We start from the raw sequence: 20,304 nt of genomic DNA on the forward strand, positions 1-20,304 counted from the left end.
AAGCGAAATGGACTTAAGAATTACCTCAAACGGATATCAAGGGAGTTAGAATCGGATGATAGAAGTTACAAACTTTAGAATCATGTTTCTTCAACCTTTACAGAGAATTTAAGTGAATTGAGTGAGGGGTTTCGTGTAGAGTAATATTTTATTTCTTAAAACTTGTTCCACTAAATTATGTAACTCAACTATTTATGTTTAAATAATTCATTCATTTGTCATCAATTCATAATTAAATATATTAATAGAAATGTTAATTATTTTAAACTTATAACATATCATTAAGTCCATAATTGTATTCTAATTATAACCATTATTAACTTTGAATGTTGAAAACTTTATGGTTTTATCGTTACAGTAATTAGTATAATTAAATACTTTAAATGACACTTACATGTCAAATTTCTTAACTAAATTAAAATTATATAATACTCATAAATATTCATAAGTAGCATAAGTTTCTTGATGTCCATGAATTACTTTGACTAATTCAATTTAGCATTATTATACATATATATTATAATCATAAAATTAGTAGTATTGCTTTAAAAATCTGAGTATTATGATACTACCCTAATTTACAAATATATAAGACTAGTAAAAATTTAATTATGATAAAAAGTTTGAATATCTAAAACGTTTCTTGATAAAAAATTATGTGTTGATTTAAAATTTTAAATCATTAAGTAATTATATTAATTAATTTAATATAACACAATGTTATAAATAATAAATAAAAATTAAACGATAATAAAATTTTCATTTTTTTATTACGCTTAAAATCCGATTTATAAACAGATCGGGTTTTTCTAAGATTCGTTTTTGGCGGATGTTACAGTCTCCCCTACTTTAGGAGATTTCGTCCTCGAAATCAAAGAGGAAGACTTCCAAAGATTCAAAAGAAAGAATAGACGAGACTTGATCGCGAACGAGGTTTGTATAAAAGACAAAGAATAAGGGAGAATAAGCGGAGTATAAAAGCGAACGATTGATTCTAAGTGAATGCAAGTATAAGAATGGCATAAGTATCGGATAGACAAAAGTAGTGTGTTAAGAATGAGGTCTTGTCGTGGATAATCGGATTTAATGCATTAGCAATGCGTTCGTGAGTTGTTAAAGTTGCATACTAGGTCTAAACATGGTCTGTAAAACACTTAATTTTTCATGGCACGTTTTTCGAAAGTTTAGTAACATGGTGAAAACACTTATATATAGGAAGTACCAGCGGCGTATCCGCCATGCTTTGACCATATTACGTCCGTTTCGTATTTGGTGTCATGTTACGTTCCGTGTCTTACTATACACAGTAGTACACTCTATGGTTCTCATGCGCTTATCACTATAATCCTGTGTGCACCCACGATTATTTTGATCGTCGCATGATCCGCATAGCTTGTATTAGTTATGTATGAATCGGGGTATACATAAATTTGAAAATACGAATGTGTACGTATAAGAATGTAGTATATAAGCAAGTCCATGCTTAAGTATGTATAGGACCCACGTAAGCGAATCCCTCGGATTCCACTCGCGTACTTGTACGAATGTATGAATCATGAGTATGTATGAAAGTATGAGCATAAATTAGGTTTAAGTATGAACATTTACGTAAGTATGAGTATAGACATAAAACGTACGAGTAGTATGGTTATAAGTATAGGTATAAGTATAAGCATAAAACGTATGAGTTTAAGTGTAGGTACGAATAATAAAAGTTAAGTATATAGTGTACATTGGAGCATAACGAATTTGGACATATAAAACACTCGAGAAATTTGAATATGTAAAATGAATGATATAAGAGATTTCGTCGCGTTGTTTTGAATTCCGTTTGAGAATGAAAGTCTTTAGTATGGCGATATAACGTGAGTGTGTGTTTTAGTGGTTAAGTCGAACATGAAGTTCATGTAGCATTTCGTAAGGTTTTGGATTTCGGGTAATAAAACGTTTGAAGACATGATTAAGAATCTCGTGTATATGAGTTGAGTGAAAATAGATTGTAGGATAAGAAGTACGCTTGATAAAACAATGTATTTTGAAGTCGGTATAAGTAGGTATTTTGAATAATGATAAACAATTTAGGTATAAAATATGATCGAGTTTACACAATAAGATATCTTGAAGAGACGTTTTGGTAACGATCACCTAGGTAAGGGAATCACCCCTAACTCGCTGGTGAGGTCTTTTTTTAGAAAAGGGGAGTGGAGTTAATCGTCAAGGTAAGGAAATCACTCCTATCTCGATGACATGTCCCCACTCGTCGTTACAAGGAATACAAATTTAAATTATATGAAATCATGCATATGTATAAATGTATGAAAAGGATTTAATATGTTGTGTGTGTGGGAGGAGAAAATACCGAAAGTAAATTCGTATTTGAAAGATTGCATCGTATAAAATAAATAATATAACGTATGTTTGATTAAAATTTGGGATGGTTCCAAAACGGAACGTTGACTAACCAAAGTGGTCGAAAAGTCTTTCGAATTTGAGGAGCATGCATTGGCCTAATAGGTGAAATACTCTCGCTGACAAGTCGGTTAACGGTATTTACCCTTCTAGTTACTACATGTCCCCAATTCAATTGAAATTTCGAGACTTGGTGGGATTAATGAAAATCAAAGTATGGAACTAGTCGACAAGGTGCGGGTTTCACCCCTAACTTGGCGATTTAGTATCCTAAGTGTGGTTGGTACTCGTCGGGTCAAAAGTTAATTTCGACACTTTGACGAAGGTCCACTAGAATTTGAAATTTGAATTTCTCCATCAAGGTGAGGATTTCACTCCTAACTTGATGGTGAATTTCATGTAAAAAGAAAAGTAGATGGATTGAGGGTCGTCCACCAAATTGTGGGTTTCACGCCTATTTTGGTGAAGTCATCTCGTTTGTGTAATACGAGTAGCTTTGATGTTAGTGTAAATGAATAAAAGACGTATGCTCAAAATAGTAATAACATGTATAAGCATAATAAGTATTGCAAGAAATAATACGAAAAAAGGCATTTCAAGGATAGCACATAAGGATGGAATAATGCAACAAGTATTAACAAACGAAGCAAATATTAACACAAAAGTGGCATATATGTTTAAAAGATCAAAAGAGAATAAATAATGAGCAAACAAAGTAACATGCAAGTAGTTCAAGCAAAACATGAGAATAAAGCTCTAGAACTATAGACTAGGTAAAAAGCATGGCAATTCTACCTAATTCCCTATAGTTATGGCTCCGATACCAATCTGTCACACCCTAACCGATGGCGGAAACATCGGAGTGAGACGAAGAAAGATTGTTCATCACACATAACGCAAATTGTGACAATAGAATTAAAGATAAATTGATTTCATTCATAAATAAATGTTACAATACATGAAAATACAAGAAAACAATACAACAACAAATATGAAATTTATACAACGTATTTGACCTAAGACGTCTAAATGTGTATCTAAGCATCAACACTACTTCAGTTTCAAAGCATCGTCATCCTCAACCTGTAACATGTTTAAAATAAAGTTCAATGCAAAAGCAAAGGCGAGTACACAAGTTTGATACATACATAGCATAAAAAGATAAGTTTAAACGATTCCTCATAGCTAGCATGTGATTCAAGATAAACATTAAAGTCGGCATGTGTCTAACATATCAAACCAATGATGAAACGCAATATGCTCATGACATAACCACAAGAAAACGTGTAACGCTCCGCTTTTTCGTATATTTCCTTAACTAGAAAACGTGTCTTGTATTTCTACTTTTGGAAGCTTGTTCCTTTTATATTTCGTATTTCGTTGTACCGTTATAAAATCCGAGACTTTGATCGTAATAAAATTCGTTATTTCATACAAGTTATAATTACTTATTCATTCATACTTACACGTTTCAATTCATTATACATTTGATGTCTACTTTGCATACGCTATAACGTCACTTACTCATATATAACATACTTGGACATTTGATACACACCCATATTTTATCACATATTTGGTAAAATTAAAACATGTTCAAAGTGCACACTAGACCTTAAACATGACAGGTTATACATTAGATATGTTAAATACATAACATAAACAATCTATGTATAATATATTATGTTGTTAAAAAAAGGAAAAAAATAATAATAAAGAATGTCACCTGCCTTGCGGCTGACCAATCTTACAACTTCATTTAGCTTTAATTTTTAATACCTACTCATCTCTAATGTTTTTAATAGTTAATATATGTTAAATAAATTAACATAATATAATAAGTATGATGCATGACCTATATGTTAAATTGATGAGAAAAAAAATATACAAGGCTGTTAAACAGCGATTTTAATCGTTGGTCTGCCAAGGCAGATTATATATATATATATACTAGCCTAAGACCCCGCGAGTTTCGCGGGTGGCTTAACACCAACTAAACACATAATGAATTCTAAACGTTGAATCGTTAACCTATGATTTGGTAAGCCTAATATTTTGAGACCGTTGATCACATCCCAGTAGTGCATCTCGCTCATCTCTGTTACATATTAACTTTTTGTCAACTAAAGATTCATGATCTTTTCATGCCTTTTGGCCAATATGACTTGCACCAGCAGTGTTAACATCTAAATATACATTAAGACATGAACGTAGAGTCATAGATAACACACACCAATACATCTAAATATCTTAACTTTTCATCTTTTAATATTTTCGTTTTATAAAAATAATATTACATTTTGAATCTGTAATAACATTTTTTAGACAACAATCAAATTTTTTTGTGCATGTTAAATTGTTGTCCATTTACTCTTTTTACAAAATTATGCCTATAAGTAAAACATTTGACCAATTTGAAAAATTATGGATTATTAAAAATTGAATTAAAAAAACATTTAAATCAAAATAGAATCAAAATCACCAACTTGTTAATAGAAAATAAACATACACCAACTTGTTATTACAAATAAACATACAACTTTATTACGGAAAATACCATCATGTGCAAAAAGTCATGTAAGTTCCCCAGAGCTAGTTGTTTTGGAGGTTGTAGGGGTACTAAACTTGTGTGCTAAGCGAACTATCACGTTCACTCAAAACACTTCTCATTGTAGGTCCAAATTCCTCAGCATCATATTTCAGAGATATACATTTTGATGATTCATAAAATTCGACACTAAATGCAGGTGATTATTTGCGCCCTATCACTTGCACGTGAGCCAAACTGTGAGTCAAACTGTGAGCCAAACAGAAAAAAAAGAGTAATTTTAACCGACTGTTCGAAGAACATAGCCTTTAAATTATTAATTAAGTATATTAGGAATAATACACTGACTATATATAGTATTTGCTGACTGCTGCTTGTACCTGAACCCGAGCTAACAACTCAATTCGCAAAAAGCCACCAATGCAGACTACACGCTCAGGCAACTTGAACCTTTGTAAGTGATTTTTCTGTTGCCATAAAGTTTGTTCATGAATATATCAAAAGATAGATATATACACAACTGCAAAATGGTGTAAGAGTGTAAGCATATTGTTTAACATGGTAGGACGACTACCCTGGTTGGTTGGGTAAAAAAGGGTCAAAATGGGTTATGGTTAAAACAGGAGGGCTGCCCGGGCCGGGTTGTGTTATAGCATGACATTTTCGACAGATTTCTAAGATTTGATTGTAATAACTAAATTATTTGATTAATGAATGCTTTTTAATATAGTATCATAAAAAACACTTTTTAGTTTATATGACCCTTTTGATCCGTTACACATAAACATAGCCCAAACTGACTTGTTTATAAGAACACATGACAAAAATGGCACCTATACTATACTTTCATATTTGGATAACTATTTTTAAATAAATTTTAAAACATGTAGATAAATGATATCTTAGTTTCAGTAAACATTTATTTTTTTTTTCATATATGGCATCTTCAGATGACTTTCTACCCATTTGACCCGTATCGTTTTTAGCAAAATTATGTTTTCTTAACCCCTTTTGAGATAAAAACATAACCTAAATCAACCCATTAAGAAATAAATAGGCTGTAATTGTCAAATCAACATTTGAATAACTGCAAACCTTTCCAGAGCAAAGCACCAAACACCTAATCCTTTCTTCAAGATCCGACTGATCGTTTTGGTCCTTAGTGAGTCGTTTAAATTTGGTCCCTTATTTAACAAAGCCAAGTGACCTTGAAGTCTTAAACATCATCAAACTCAGATAAATTCGACTTGCAGTCTTTTTGACGAAGCAAATTTTTAGACATTACGATAAGCAGCTTACGAAATTCCCTATGCAGCTCAAAAACAACAATTAAATGTAAGCTACATTAATCTTGGTAAGGTACCTTCTTTTGACCACAACTTATATTTCCTCAAGAAGTCAGTGTAATCTAGCGATTCAAAATACTTCTGTGTTGATGCCAGTGCGAGTGGTGGACTCGCAGATGCAATTGAAAAATGAAGGCCACATCTTTGACCCACTTGAAATACAAAAGCAATATGTGATGCCGCTAGTACGTGCTCCTAGTGTAAATACTGAACTCATTTTAGCAAAATCAGTTGACTTTATAAATAATCGCCTATATTAATAAGCCGATCTAAATTGTGTGCACTATTAAATAAGCTTTGAGAGACTTTTGGCCCATTTGAACCATTTGAGTTTTCTTTTTAATATTTAGCTAAATCTTTCTATTTGACCTGTTAGAGAAAAGATGTAACCCGATTATCCATTCAATAAAAAGTGAATCAAAATTAGAGAAAGTAAAGGCTGCATATTAAACCCAATTGCCCATAAATACCAGCAATCAATGCAGCTCCAGCTGCAAACGAACTGTAGGCAGAAGCCCGTGCATCTGCATGAACATACTCCAAATCAGCACCACCTCCTGATGAACCCTTTCGACTTCTAGGCATCTTAGAGTAATCCAACTGCCAACTATTGATCACCATTAACACATTAGATTGTTTGACGAACAACATGAAAAAGTATAAAACAATTTGTTTGCGTTGAGAAAGAAAACCAAAGATTATAGGCGAATAAGTTACTTTACATAGATGTTTTCAAATCATCTTTTGGGTTGCCTAAACTCTGCAGATATAACTTCCTTCCTATTTCAATTTCAATTGACCCACTAAAACAGAAGCAACGACCACATACAGAACAAAGCAATTAAAACTGACTCGAAGGCTGCTTAGAGACAGAGAAACTGTAGAACATGAGGCCCAAATGTAAACGCAGCCGGCTCATAACTGCTATCTAAACCAAAGCACTCGGGTTCAAACCCTTCCATGCATTTTTTTGTTACAGATTCGATTTTAGGTAACTTTCATTCACACCCACTAATTTGTTTTAAGTAATCCAAAAAACTAATAAAAATTTAATCTGATGAAAATTACCATGATCTTTGGTAATTACTTTATATCTATAAATGAATTCACTACTAACACATGCTAGATAGCCTAACAGCATCAATGCTACATCACTCAAAAAATTAAACAGAGAACTAAAATTAAGCTAAGTATGTAGAGTCTATTAAGAAAAAGTTAGAGTTGACAAAGAATTTGTTCACCCCCAAATTTTTACACAACGAACCTCAAATGCATACACTCAAGGCTAAAGATTTGGAATCCCCAAAAGTCAAAGTAAGAAACAAATTTACCAAGACTGAAGCATAACAAAGTAGTTTTAGATTCCCCGTATTACCTGTTACAATGCACAAACTTGAAAGCTTGGTACATGCTCGTGTAAACTACACTACATTAGTATGTCGGACTTGCCTGAACATAATAAATCTTACTAAATGTCACATGTAAGGAAAAAACAATAATACAGTTTGCAAAGAAAATTAGGGAAGTTACCTAACCGCGTACATTTTCGATACCGACATTTGACGTTTTTGGTACCGATTTTTATCCTCAATACCGGTACCGAACCGTACCGGGTATATTCGGTACCGGTACCCATTTTAGGGGATTTTCGGTACCGGTTGGTTCCAAGCTCATCCTTAAAGAAAATGCAGTCGAACAATGCAAAAAAGAAAAGAGTATATATATACTGACCTCAAGAATCAAAATATAAACTTCCTCGGCAAGTACTTTTTGCAAAATCTTTGTTTAAGCGTTCAGTTTTTAGTATCTTTATAGCCACTTCTTAAGTATGATATGTACCTTTGTATCTGCATCAATTAATGAAATTCATATTATTATGTTACTTTTTACAAACATACTCACTCCTAAACACTCTTATACTACTCATAAGTACACAATTATTAGAAATTAGAAAGCAAGTGCATCATACCAGATATGTGATTCCCAACGACCAGTACGCTGATAAAACGTCACACCGCGATACTGTGAGCTTCGAGACCTCAGTCCACGTCGACTTTTCTTCGCCTGCCGAAGCGGCGACACCGGCAGATTCTGCAACGCTTAAGCAGGCTCCGGAACAGCCATCTTGCGAAATAAGATTACAGGGGTGTGTATATAGAATCACCCATATTTTATTATTATAACACCAACATAAAACGGTTAACGAACATGCCAGGATTTGCGAACTGACCAAGGGATTAATTGGAAATAATTGAAAAGTTGAAAGTCAGACTTGGCCCATTTCAACATATACTCATGATGACCCGGTTCAAAACAAATCTCAGTAAGTCCAATAATCAAATCAATATAAAGCACTGCATAAGTGACATCTAATATAAAGTAACAATTGTTCACGTGAGGGAAAAGTGAACCCATTAATGTTGAGCAGAGAGCAATTAAAAGACCTATGGTTATCATATACATGTGAAAAAAATATTATTCATAGGAAACAAACAAAACATTTGTAGAACTATAAATAAGACGCGAGAAAAATAATTAAATGAACTTATGTACTTACTCGGCCAATTGAATACCATAGCTAGCAAATGCAGAAGACGTAGGGGTGTCGGGATCCATTGCTTTAACAGGTACTAAACCAACAATAACCACCGACCAACTTGTACCTCTGAAGAACCATGATACTTGAGCTGAAAAAAGGAGAGTAAATTAGACCTGATAACCCAATATTTAAAGAATGCCCTAATATATTAAAAAAAGTGTGAATTTACAGGTGGTGATGGAAGAACCCGACTAACTTCATATGTAGGTGAAAGGTAAATTACACACAAAAAATCACTTTTAAGTACCACTTAATGAACATAAATCAAACAAAAAATATTATTAGTTTTGTGAATCTATCTCTTTGGCTAGAGAATTGGTTGTTTAAGCGGCTAGAGAATTGGTTGTTTAAGCGGCAAAATGATTTATATGGAAACTCACTCAATTCTCAATCACAGTTATAAATCTTCTCCAATACGTTTCATTCAATTTTGAAACCACTGATATGTTTTTCATATAGAAACCGCAATCAGTCATCAATTACTTGAAAATCTTCTACAAAACTATGAATATGTTTCCAATTTTATCGCGTATAAACAGTTTATTATGTTTAATTGGAGAAATTCAAATGTGAATTGTGTATGCATACCTGATGATCTTTCGCAAAATCGGCGGAGAAAATACATATGAACCTGGAACCAATGAACAATGTGTTAACATACGGATCAAATATAAAATATATAATACAACCAATAATTACTTGCACAAACATTGTATAAACAGATTCAAAATAAAATTACCGAACATAAAATATTCATTGTATTTCCCATTCTAAAAAAACCCTGCTTTGAATCAAAACTTTAATGCAATGGAACTCCGATTTCACAATTCTAAATTAGAGTCATAAAAAATATTTGTTTCAAATCAAACATCCTAACCTTTAACATTGTACCGACATTCATCATAATTGTAGCCAGAACCACCACCACCGTCATCTTTATTATCATCAGCCATCACCACCAGTTACGGAGGAAACCCTAGCTGACCGGAATCCTTTGAGAGAAGAATCGACAACGTGAAATATATAATCAGATCTAGGGTTTTTGTATATGAGATGAAAAATGAAAACCCCAGCAATAGTTGATCGCCGTTATAGAAGTGAGAAATCCGGTGAGTTACTTTCTGGAATGTAGATGATTCTTAACATTTAGGGTTTTTTGATTTGAAATAGAAACCAATTCATAATTTTGGCAAGATTAATTGATTGGAAAGAGAAAAGCATTTAATACGTATTCAAAAGAAATTGCAAAGAAAGGAGAATGAAGGAAATGAAATTGGCGCACAAAATGAATTATCAGCCTTTAGAGCATGTCCACATCATCAAAATGATTGGCTAAGATTAAACCTTGTGGCCTAAGAGAATTCATTTAGTATAATAGATAGATTTTTTCTTTATCAAACAACCTCCAAATATTGTAGTATCATAATTACTATTATATTCATTAATGTATACTAATAATGTATGTCACACAATAAAGGAAATGAGATAATTATGGCTGTTGATAGTCATTACGGCTGCACATCTCAAGACAACAACTTTTTTTCTTTTTTTTATTATTGTTAAAACCTCAACTACTTATATTAATTGCGAACCAACCCAACCCCAATCCATCCCTATAAATACCCAAGGCCTCCCAAGTCTTTTACACTTTAGAAACACCCTCACAACTCTCTTAATCACTCAAAAACGTTGCTGCAAATCAGAGTTCGGACAGATTCATCGAGCTTTACGAAAATGGGCATAACTTTTTCATTTCTCATCCGTTTTAGGTCATTCTTTTTCCAGAACGCTTGGCTTGACCTTATCTTCGATTCCATGGGTGTTTCTCAATGAATAAACCCCTGGAACTTCGGCAAATAGCTTCAAAGTCCACTGTTCAAATTTGTTTTCATTAATCTTTATCAATACTTACTTAAACTTGAGTTTAACTCACTCAAACCTATGTCCTAATGCTTACAACCTATCTTATGGTTAGTTAGGCTTAAAAACAAGGTTGAGACATGTGAAATCAGAGGTGTAAACCTCACATACTTTCTGTTTTGTTTGGGTTTTAACCCACAAGTAATGAACAAGCCTAATGCTTGATGTTTGTCTGGTTATAGGACTAGCTTGGGCTATCATACTTGTAAATCCATACATTACTTGATGTTTTCCTTAGATTAGTTGTATTTATTCATTCTTTATTGTATGTTCATGACCCTCCTTGGTTGTTTTTACATCAAGTGTAGTGGTGAACACTTAGAGGTACCTAAATGGAAGCTTGTTCTTCCTACCTCCTACATGATCTCCATGATATTTAGAGGTTCCTAAATGAAGATCTTAATCTTTTACCTCATGCTTGAAATATTGGACTTAATAATATGTATAAAATATATGTAATATATAAGCACATAATCCAAATAATCAAATCTTAGATGATGAATTAGTGTTCATATGTCCAAGTACTAGATTGTATCATCCTATAGTATGATAACTTGTTACGATTCTAATGGAACCATGTTCCATGAAACCATATAAACTCCTTGGAGTACATAGTGTCAAGAACAAGTATCATATGTATTAGATGATTATTTTCACATGTTATTCTCATATGTTATTTTCATGTTGTTTTAGTCCGAATCTCGACTCTAAGCATACTTGAACTTTAACCCTTATACATTTGGACTCTAAATCTCTACTCGTCAACAACTGAATAATCGGAAAGCATATGCAAAATTTGTGAGTATACTTGAACCCCTTTTTCGTTTACCACTTTTTGGGGTGTAACATGTTATTTATAAACTTACACACAAACTTTATCATAATACATAAACATTCCTATTACACGCATGGCTATTTGATTACTTGATACTTTAAACTTGGGTTGAGGACAATATGTGTTAGACTTATCATTAACTTCGTACGAGCCAAACCATGACATATGTAGCGCTATAGGATTAACGACCCGCCCGTAGACTTGTGGTTATGTCATGAGCATATTCCGTTTCATTATTGGTTTGATATGTTTGACACATGCCAATTTTATTGTTTATCTCGTATCAAGAGCTTGCCACATGGAATTGTTTAAACTTATCTTTTGATACGTATGTACCAAACTTGTATACTCGCCTTTGCTTTTGCATTGAATTGTATTTTAAACATGTTACAGGTTAAGGATTGATGATGCTATGAAAACGGAATAGCAAAGATGCATAGATACTCACTTAGACGTCTTAGGTCAAATACGTTGTATAAATTTCATATTTGATGTTGTATTGTTTTCTTGTATTTTTTAATGTATTGTAACATTTATTTATGAATGAAATCAATTTATCTTTAATTCTATTGTCACAATTAGCGTTATTGTTGGTACACTACATCTGCTGATTACGTCTTGTATCGAGTCATAAGTTTTAGATGTTAGATCTGGGCACGTAATATGAGAAATAGTGAGATTGTATAGAGTTTGGATAGATGGATCGCTTATTAGTCCATTAGGGTTTAGGATCGCTCGAGTGACCATGTTGGACCGCTCGAGTGACCATGTTTAGGATCACTCATGTGACTCATGTGTGGGCCGCTTATTGGGCCTGTCCAATAAGCGGTTCCAGAACCTTATAAATACCCCAAGAGCGATCTCATTTGTAACGGTTGACTGAATCTCGTACCGAAGTGCTGCCGGATCGAGAACTGGTTGTATTTACCGTCAAATCAATACAGAAAGTGTTTAAAGTGTATTGCAAGCTATTCCTACGTTGATTACTTGTTATTCCGCACCTGTAATTGACGAAAACGCCTCTGATTGACTCATTCGGGTCGCCAAACGATCCTACAAGTGGTATCAGAGCTTCAGGAGGAGGAGTTCTACAGAGAATAGCTGGAAATCGTCAAAAATTCTATCTTCTACACCTTCTTTTTCAGATTCAGACATTTTCAACGGTCGAAATTTGCTGGAAATCTCAGGGATTGTGCGCGATAGTATAGAGACAAACCCTTGAAAGTTTGGTGTCGAAATTCGAAGAAATAGTTCGTCAAAATGATGTCCGAAAGTGGACCGCTTTTCTGAATTGTGTTGGACCGCTCGAAATTAACAGATTTGGACCGCTTATTCGTACGATTGAGAACCGCTTATTCGGTCGGATAACCTAGTCCGCTCCAAATCAACACATGTGAACCGCTCATTCAGTCGTTATTTGGATCGCTCATCCGAACGAACACTTCCTGGACCGATCCAAAACTACGGCCTGCTCATTTGGTCCATTCATCCATCTGGATCGCTCATTCAGACAAGTTTGTGAACCGCTCGAGCAGACATATTCTTGGACCGTTTATTTGGCATATCATTGGGCCGCTTATTTGAACACATCCGATCGCTTATTTGTTCTGTTTGGACCGCCTTTGAGATATTTTGATTCTCTAGTTCGTTTTTGTGTATTGTTGAAATCTCTTGTCCGCTTTTGTAAACAGTTTGAAATATTTAAAAAAAAAAAACTGAAAAATGAACGAGGATTTCTATAACGCGTTCGCTACTCCAAGTACCACGATCAACGCTATTCAAACTACTATGCTTGAAAATGAAACCGGGACGATGCAAAAACCTCCCAAGTTAATGAACATTGAAGAATACAAGGGTTGGGAAGGTCGGTTTGAAAATTGGGTGCAAGCGAATTATCTTGACGCTTGGGAATGCGTGGAAACAAAGTATGTTCGACCATTAAACGATGACGAAGAACCTGTTCCAATCAAAGATCTTAGAGATAATGAGAGGAAGAAGTACAAAAATGAGAAAATGATGCTAAGTCTTCTTCAACAGGCAGTCAAAGAAGATATCATGGTTCTTTTACAGCATAATGGAACATCTTATTCGATTTGGAAAGCTTTGCGATCAAAGTTTAGAGGAAGTGAGGAGATGGTTAAGAGTAAAAAGTCACTTCTGAAGAAAGAATTTGATCTCTTTCGTGGGTTAAAGAATGAGAGTACACGTGAGATTATTGAACGTTATTGTAATCTGCTTGCAAATATGAAGAGTTGATCGACAAACTTGCTGATGCGTTGCCATATGAGAGTTGGGGCACATACTTGATGATGCTCAGAAACAAGAAAGGTTTTAGCAATCTGACGCTCAGTAAGTGCATTGAAAAGATCGAAGCTCAAGAGATGGAACAGAGAAAAGTGATTAGAATGAAAGACTTCGATGGTGAACAAGATATCGGATTATATTATAAAGCTGGGGTAAATGAGAAATCGTCGAATTCATCTCCAAAGATTGTGACTGGTATGAGTGCCAAGAGCTTATCTGAAAGTCCATCATCTGGATCAAGCAGCAAGACCAGTTTTACTTCATTTCCATCATTCGATCCAAACATCTCAGCAACTAAAAATGGGAGAAAGTTACAATGCAACATTGTATTGAATCTTGAGAATGATCAAGATTATTCTGAAGAAATTGCCAAAAACCAAATGTCTTTATTAGGAATGGTTTTGGAATCTTATACTTGTTTTGTTGCAGGTCGTATCGGCAATCCAATGCTAACCAAAGAAGACTACGACCAGATAGATGCTGAAGAGATGGAGTTGATGGATATAAAGTGGTGTTTGGCTAGTGTTTTACGGAGAGCTGAGAAGTTTAAATAAATCACGGGGAGAGATGATCTTGGTGATGCGAATGTTTCTACTTTAGGTTTTGACAAATCTAAAGTCACTTGTTTTCGGTGCAGGGAAAAAGGACACTTCAAGAGAGAGTGCACAAACCGAGAATCAAGTGGAGCTCAAAATCCGTTCAACAACAACAACGATTACTATCGCAAAGCCATTTATCACCAAGTTGGTCAATTATCTCAACAACAAAAACATCAAGCTCAGACTGCACATGGAAGAGATGTGATTGAAGATACCGGAAAGAGAGCTTGTGTGGTTAATCCAAATCAAAAGCAATCATTTACCTGGGATAATTACATTCCAGAAAATGGAAAAGCTTGTTTGATTGATCAAGAAGATGAAAAGCTTGCAGAAGGTTTTAGCTGGGCAAACTTTACTTGGGATGATTATGTTCCTGAACAAACCACAGCTTACACTGCATTTACAGCAAAGATTGTAGATGATAGTGATGATGATACAGAGTATTGGGCTAGAAAATACAGAGAAGATATGAAGTTGCTTGCTGAGAGTGATAGCGAAGATGAAAAAGTCAAGAAGGAAAAGAAAAAGAAGAAGATCAAGACGCCGGTGAGTAGTGATGATGAAGAAGTGCCGGTGGTGAGAAGGCAAAAGGTGACAGAAGTACCTAAGTTTAAAGTTGAAGAACAAGTTGATGCAAAAGAGGTTTCTGTGAAATGTGAAAACTGTGAGATTGTGAAGAAGCAGAACAGCACGTTGATTTACAACTTAAACAGTCTGAAGGAGTCTTATGATGTGCTGAACAAGACAATGAATCAGTACAATCAAACTAGTGAAGAACAAGCAGTTGCTATGAAGACTCCTCAGGGAGCGTTTATGACAAAACAAAAAGTTGTAAACAATTATATTGAGAAGTGTGCTGCTTTAGAACAGAAGCTTGAGCTGCAACGAATTGAAACTGAAAGAGTAAATCGTTTGTTGAAAAGTTACTCATGTACTTCCTATGTGATTGACAGGATTTATCCGACTGTTGAGAGCATGAAGGTATGGGAAGAGGATGATGTAACTGAAAAGAATGCAGCTGGAGTTGATGCTGGTGAAAAGATTGCTGACAAGAAGAAGAGTGATCAGAAAAAGGACACTGAAAAGACTTCATCTGGTAAGAAGCAAGGTGTCAGTTATAACAGATGTCCACCTCCACTGGAAAACGGATATTTGCCTAGACATCCTAACGATGAAAGAGTCAAAAAGGCTACAAATTTACAGTGGGAGTCAGAGTCGTCGGTCAATCTTCCAGAAAGTATTGATGTTGTGTTTACATCATCTGACACTGATCAACAGTCTCAATTGATGAAGAAAGTTGTGGATCATGTGTTAGATAGTGATGAAAGTGACGAGTCAAAGTCGGAGTCCGCGTCAGAGTCAAAATCTGAGTCAAAAACTCCGGTGCAAACAGAAAAACAGGGAAAATTAGTTTATGATAGAAAATTTCTTTTATCAAAATATAATTTGGATGATGGATTGTTTAAAGTTGCTTATACTTTGAATAATTCGGACAAATTATATTCTGATGAGGAATTTCCATTAAGAGGTGTCAAAACTGAATTGATAAACAAGGTTTTCAAACTCACAGAAATTAATATTTCTGAAATTAAAGACTTATGTTTTAATGAAAAACCTAAAAAATACACCTCAAGAGTACAACAAAGATTAAACAAGAAAAAGAATTACTGTTCTGGTTCTGGTTTCCAAAAGAGATCAAACCATAGCGGTAATTTCAAAAAGAAAGGATTAGGTTTTACTCCTACAGAAAAACAGAAGAATGAAAAATGTGTTCGTGATTGTAAATCCACGATGTCATTTGTTTCAGGTACGTCAACTAGTGAAGAAGAAAAGACAAGTTTCTGGAGGGAAACAAACAGTGAGTTTCTGAAAAAGAAACAAGCTGAACAAAAGAAGGACTCGAGAACCTGTTTCAAGTGCAACAACGTTGGACATATCGCTAAAGATTGTTCTCAGGCGATACAATCAAAACAGGGAGTTTTTCGTAAAATCTCAGAAATGGTGTTTGCGTTCGAATCACCACTTGATAGAACAAAACTGTTTAAAGATTATATTTTTGAAATTGGTGAGAGTTCGAACAAGTTTTACAAGAAGAGAGCCAAATCTGACAATCAGAAATGGGTTGTTAAGAAGGTTGGTGAAAGCACTAGTGATGATTCTGATGGATCGAAATCAGAGGAGCTATCTTCGGGCGATGAAACTGATTCCTCAAAGTCAGTTGAGCCACAAGTTGTCTCAAAATGTGAAGCTGATGTAAAAGATGAGAACTCAGTTCCGAGTGTTAATGATGATGATTTTCCATCACTTCGGGCTGAAAATTATAAAAAGAAAATTGGTAAAGTTGAGATTTCTAATCAATTTTTTCATGATGAACAGGAATTTGATGCTGAGAAGGTCTTTAACCCCAAGGTAAAACACATCTTTGGCAAAATGATTGATCGAAAAGTCAAAGGGGTTAAAGAATTTTACGAGAAGAAAACAAAGAAAGAAACGGTTGAACCATCCCTGGTTTGTGACTGGGATGGTACATATTATGAACAGTAAGTCTCAGGACTTGCCGGAGCTCCCAGGTTGGTAAGCGTGGAGCATGAATCGGCATCTTTCTTGAATTTAATTCGATAACGTCAATCATATAAACGGTAAAGAGGTTTGTTTATGTTTGTTGATGTTTTACAGTTGGTACAGAGATTTCTGAACTGAAAATGGTAAATCAAGGACATTAAATTGTACTTGTATTTTCCTACTTTGATCGATAGACAAGATGGTGAACCACAACCCCGAACATTTGTTGGATATTCCTACAAATGGTAACCTACAGGTGGTAAAATCAATCAAACTTATTTTCCGGAAAAACCATTTTGATTAAAACAAACTTAAGTGTTTTGAAATCTAAATGGGAAAATAGTTTGTTGATAGGGGGAGTTCTGATTGTTTATGCCGAGTGAATGGCGATTTGAGGTGATTCGATATCAGTTGTCATGTTTTGTACAGTTTGTTTTCAATTTTCATTAGATGTATTTGAATTTTAGGGGGAGTAAGAATTTTTAGAAAATCCAAAAACATCAGAAAATTTGAAAAAGACAAAAACATGATAAAACTGAAAAATGAGTTTTTGTTGCATAAAAGAGGAAATGATAGTACATCAGTGGACTATCACGACACGCTAAAGAATTGGAAAGTCAAAATGTGATAAACGATCTTACTGCGGATGTGTCAGTAGGTTTTCGCACATTTAGTAAATTGAAACGAGATATAAACCTAAATCAAACTTGCTTGATTCGTGGGTAACTATTCTTGGATATATGGGTAACCCCCGAAATCTTGTTTGAAAGGTCCCGTATTCTGAGATACTAGGTCTTTATGCTCAGTGATATCTAGGGTATTATTCCGGGACTTCTGCTGTATGGAAATACTGACCTAGTCCCCAAATAATACTTTCTGCAAAAAGCTTTGAAACATAAGCGCCGCCCTCAGCAAACTGATTAAACAATAAAATTGGTAATCTTTGCTGTTGTAACAAAAGATCCTCTAAAAGGGGACCCACCAAAAGTCGAAGCCGTCATCTCTCTGCGTATACGGAAGTATCGACCTGAGCTCTCACGGCCCTCGCACATAACCCCTTTACAGATATCATCTGTGGTATACTCACCTGTAAGACTGAATATTTGGGATCTGGATACGGGAGTATATTCAAGTGTAGTGATACACAATTAAGTTTAAGTCTCTAAAACATTAATATCGTATCTCGAATCAATTGAAGTCTGTGTGAAGATTTAAGTGGACAAACATACTGACAATCTAGGTAAATTGTTTAGAACTAAGAATGTTTAAAGCTTAACGGTGTTGGTGATTTGTCTCAAAAACTGATATGATCCTCTTGCCCGAGCTCACAAAAAATACAATCTGTAAATAGTTTGTTTCTGCATTTTTTTTTCAGAAAAATCCAAAAAGATTTTTAGTGTGTTTTAGCATAAAATTTTGAAAAAATCAAAAAGATCTTCGACAACTGATGTTGAATAGCTGATTTTCAAAATTCCGAGTGCTAAACATGATGAGCAATACTTGAGGGGGAGTGTTTGTGTGAAATTAAATGTTTTCATAATCTAACCTTTCAAGTGGTTCATCACAATCTGTGTTTGTTTTAAATGAGAATCTGAATTGGTGCAGGGTTATATGTTTGAAATATATATGTGAAAGAAATTTACTTTGAGGTAGAGCTTATGCAGGAAAACCAGACAAAGATCCTGAAGATGTTGCTGAAGATCAAAGGAATACCAGCAAGTCGAGAGGGGGAGTCTGAAGAGAGACAGAGAAGCCCAAAGACTGATCAAGACTGAAGATGTGAAGACACAGCATTGGTGTGACTCGATAGTCGACTCCATCAACATCTGAGGGGGAGTCTGTTGGTACACTACATCTGCTGATTACGTCTTGTATCGAGTCATAAGTTTTAGATGTTAGATCTGGGCACGTAATACGAGAAATAGTGAGATTGTATAGAGTTTGGATAGATGGATCGTTTATTAGTCCATTAGGGTTTAGGATTGCTCGAGTGACCATGTTGGACCGCTCGAGTGACCATGTTTAGGATCGCTCATGTGACTCATGTGTGGGCCGCTTATTGGGCCTGTCCAATAAGCGGTTCTAGAACCTTATAAATACCCCAAGAGCGATCTCATTTGTAACGGTTGACTGAATCTCGTACCGAAGTGCTGCCGGATCGAGAACTGGTTGTATTTACCGTCAAATCAGTACAGAAAGTGTTTAAAGTGTATTGCAAGCTATTCCTACGTTGATTACTTGTTATTCCGCACCTGTAATTGACGAAAACGCCTCTGATTGACTCATTCGGGTCGCCAAACGATCCTACAGTTATGTGTGATGAGCAATCTTTCTTCGTCTCACTCCGATGTTTCCGCCATCGGTTGGGGTGTTACAGCTAGCATGTGATTCAAGATAAACATTAAAGTCGGCATGTGTCTAACATATCAAACCAATGATGAAACGCAATATGCTCATGACATAACCACAAGTCTACGGGCGGTGCGTTAATCCTATAGCGCTATATATGTCACGGATAGGCTCGTACGAAGTTAATGATAAGTCTAACATAAGATGTCCTCAACCCAAGTTTAAAGTATCAAGCAATCACGTATACAAGCATGTTATAGGAACGTTTGTGCAATTAAGTAAAATGTTTATGTGTAAGTTTTGGTAAGTAAACATGTTACACCCTAAAAAGTGGTAAACGTAAGGAGTTGAATTCGAGTATACTCACAGTGATTGCATTGCGATTTGGAGATTCCTTGAAATAACGCGCGAGTAAGGATTGGATAAATCCAAGAGAACGAACGAACGATTTATCCTAGATTTTATTACAATACCATATAACGATCTAGTTAATAATCATAAATAAAATTCCCAATATTTATTGTTTATAAATTGTTTAGATATTACAAATTTATTTCATTATTAACCATTAAAAATTATAAAAGAAATGAATTATTAATGATTTACTTTAGTATTACATTCAATGGTTTCATTGTAAATGAAGTAATAAAAAAATATATATATGATAAACGAAACTGTTAAGGAATTTAAAAGGAAATAACAAAAGTAAAAAGAATTTATGTTAAGGAATTTAATGTTAGTACTACAATTGAAAAAAAAAGAAGAAGAAAAAAAAAAGAATGTAACTGTTAACTAAGTTATGTTTGAAAAGGAAAAAAATAAATATAACCTAG

The 20,304-nt window shown here is 34.5% G+C and overlaps 1 long non-coding RNA gene across 1 annotated transcript; it reads right to left on the reverse strand.

Annotated features, from left to right (window-relative positions):
* Window positions 1-6,491: 6,491 nt before the first annotated feature.
* On the reverse strand, window positions 6,492-8,412 carry LOC110896103. The gene is made up of 3 exons (XR_004874074.1): window positions 8,273-8,412; window positions 7,679-8,150; window positions 6,492-6,910 (listed from the first exon to the last, which is right to left on the reverse strand). It is a non-coding gene; the product is annotated as an uncharacterized LOC110896103 (long non-coding RNA).
* Between the last annotated feature and the right edge of the window lie 11,892 nt (window positions 8,413-20,304).

This window comes from Helianthus annuus, chromosome 12 (assembly GCF_002127325.2).
Source record: "Helianthus annuus cultivar XRQ/B chromosome 12, HanXRQr2.0-SUNRISE, whole genome shotgun sequence".
Lineage (NCBI taxonomy): Eukaryota > Viridiplantae > Streptophyta > Magnoliopsida > Asterales > Asteraceae > Helianthus > Helianthus annuus.